Source organism: Arachis hypogaea, chromosome 12 (assembly GCF_003086295.3).
Source record: "Arachis hypogaea cultivar Tifrunner chromosome 12, arahy.Tifrunner.gnm2.J5K5, whole genome shotgun sequence".
NCBI classification, from domain to species: Eukaryota; Viridiplantae; Streptophyta; class Magnoliopsida; order Fabales; family Fabaceae; genus Arachis; species Arachis hypogaea.
In genome coordinates, this window is record NC_092047.1 from 26,396,886 (window position 1) to 26,400,004 (window position 3,119).

At 32.0% G+C, this 3,119-nt stretch overlaps 1 non-coding gene across 1 annotated transcript; it reads left to right on the top strand.

Annotated features, from left to right (window-relative positions):
• The first annotated feature begins 591 nt into the window (after positions 1-591).
• LOC112730841 (small nucleolar RNA R71) lies at positions 592-699 on the top strand. The gene has a single exon (XR_003166647.1). It is a non-coding gene; the product is annotated as a small nucleolar RNA R71 (small nucleolar RNA).
• Positions 700-3,119: the final 2,420 nt, after the last annotated feature.

Below are 3,119 nucleotides of genomic sequence, written 5' to 3' on the forward strand. Positions count from 1 at the left end.
TAGATCAGAGACTAAGTTTGCTAAATTAGAAGTATTTTGTTCAGAGTTCTCTGTCTGTTGCTAAGTGGATGATGGAAAAGGCTTGCTATTGTTAAACCTGTTTCTTCCACCATTATTAAAGCCCTGTTGAGGCTTTTGATCCTTCCATGAGAGATTTGGATGATTTCTCCATGAGGGGTTATAGGTGTTTCCATAAAGTTCACCCATATAATTCACCTCTGCTATTGCAGGGTTTTCAGGATCATAAGCTTCTTCTTCAGAAGATGCCTCTTGAGTACTGTTGGATGCAGCTTGCATTCCATTCAGACTCTGAGAAATCATATTGACTTGCTGAGTCAATATTTTATTCTGAGCCAATATGGCATTCAGAGTATCAATTTCAAGAACTCCCTTCTTCTGAGGCGTCCCATTGATCACAGGATTCCTCTCAGAAGTGTACATGAACTGGTTATTAGCAACCATGTCAATGAGTTCTTGAGCTTCTGCAGGCGTTTTCTTTAGGTGAATGGATCCACCTGCAGAAGTATCCAATGACATCTTAGCTAATTCAGACAGACCATCATAGAATATATCCAGGATGGTCCATTCTGAAAGCATGTCAGAAGGACACTTTTTGGTCAGTTGCTTGTATCTCTCCCAAGCTTCATAGAGGGATTCACCTTCCTTCTGTCTGAAGGTTTGAACATCCACTCTAAGCTTACTAAGCTTTTGAGGAGGAAAGAACTTGGCTAAGAAATCCGTGACCAGCTTATCCCAAGAGTTCAGGCTATCTTTGGGTTGAGAGTCCAACCACACTCTAGCTCTGTCTCTTACAGCAAAAGGGAAAAGCATGAGCCTGTAGACTTCAGGATCTACTCCATTAGTCTTAACAGTATCACAGATCTGCAAGAATTCAGTTAAGAACTGAAAAAGATCTTCAGATGAAAGTCCATGAAACTTGCAGTGTTGCTGCATCAGAGAAACTAATTGAGGTTTAAGCTCAAAATTGTTTGCTCCAATGGTAGAGATGGAGATGCTTCTTCCATGTAAATTGGAATTAGGTGCAGTAAAGTCACCAAGCATCCTCCTTGCATTATTATTATTTTCGGCTGCCATCTCCTCTTCCTGTTCGAAAATTTCTGACAGGTGCTTGCTGGCTTGTTGTAATTTAGCTTCTTTTAGTTTCCTCTTCAGAGTCCTTTCAAGTTCTGGATCTGCTTCAACAAGAATATTCTTGTCCTTGCTCCTGCTCATATGAAAAAGAGGGGACAGAAAAATAATAATAATAGAGAATCTTTTTGCCCAAGCATAGAGGTTCCCTTATGTGAGTAGAAGAAAAGAAGAAGAGGAAATCTGAACTCAGAGAGAGAGGGTTCGAATTTTTGGTGAGATGAAGTGTTAGTAGATGAATAAATAAATAGAAGGAGATGAGAGAGAAAGAGAATTTTCGAAAATAATTTTTGAAAAAGAGTTAGTGATTTTCGAAAATAGTGTTTGAAAAAGGTGAGTAATTTTCAAAAATTAAGATCAAAAATTAAAATAATTAGTTAATTAAAAAGAAATTTTGAAAAAGAGGGAAGATATTTTCGAAAATTAGAGAGAGAGAGAGTTAGTTAGGTGGTTTTGAAAAAGATAAGAAACAAACAAAAAGTTAGTTAGTTAGTTGAAACAAATTTGAAAATCAATTTTGAAAAGATAAAAAGATAAGAAGTTAGAAAAATAATTTTAAAATCAAATTTTTGAAAAAGATAATATTTTGAAAGAGATAAGTTAAAAAGATATTTTTGAAAAGATATGATTAAAATTAGTTTTGAAAAAGATTTGATTTTTAAAATCACAATTAATGACTTGATTCACAAGAAATCACAAAATATGATTCTAGAACTTAAAGTTTGAATCTTTCTTAGCAAGCAAGTAACAAACTTGAAATTTTTGAATCGAAACATTAATTGATGATGTTATTTTCGAAAATTAGGAGATAAAGATAAGAAAAAGATTTTTGGAAAATATTTTAAAAATTTTCGAAAATAAATAAGAAGAGTGAAAAAGATTTGATTTTTGAAAAAGATTTTGAAAAGGATAAGATTTTCAAATTGAAAATTTGATTTGACTCATAAGAAACAACTAGATTTTAAAAATTTTTGAAAAAGTCAACTCAAATTTTCGAATTTTATGAGAGAAAAAGGGGAAGATATATTTTTTTTATTTTTGAATTTTTAATGATGAGAGAGAAAAACATGAAAATGATGCAATGCATGAAAATTTTGGATCAAAACAATGAATGCATGCAAGAATGCTATGAATGTCAAGATGAACACCAAGAACACTATGAAGATCATGATGAACATCAAGAACATATTTTTGAAAATTTTATATGCAAAGAAAACATGCAAGACACCAAACTTAGAAATCTTTCATGTTCAGACACTATGAATGCAAAAATGTACATGAAAAACAAGAAAAGATGCAAAACAAGAAAACATCAAGATCAAACAAGAAGACTTACCAAGAACAACTTGAAGATCATGAAGAACACCATGAATGCATGAATTTTTCGAAAAATGCAAGATGAACATGCAATTGACACCAAACTTAAAATCTGACTCAAGACTCAAACAAGAAACATGAAAAATATTTTTGATTTTTATGATTTTCTAATTTTTTTGGATTTTTGTATATTTTTTTTTTCGAAAAACATCTAGAAAAAAGAAAATAAGGATTTCAAAACTTTTAATATGAATTCCAGGAATCTTGTACTCTTAGTCTAAAGCTCCAATCTGAGGGTTAGGCATGGCTTAATAGCCAGCCAAACTTTAGTATGGAATTACATGCAATGAAGTGATTAGTTGAAGCCTCAGTCCAAACGAATTTAGACATGGCTTTACAGCCAGCCAGGCTTCAACATGCTTCATGAAACTTTAGAATTCATTCTTAAAAATTCTGAAGAAAAATATATTTTTGAAAACATTTATTTTAAAATTTTTTCGAAAACAAAGGAGAAAATTTTTGAAAGATTTTTTGAAAATTTTTTTTTTTGAAAACTTTTTGAAAATAAGAAGAAAATTACCCAATCTAAGCAACAAGATGAACCGTCAATTGTCTAAACTCGAACAATCCCCGGTAACAGCGCCAAAAACTCT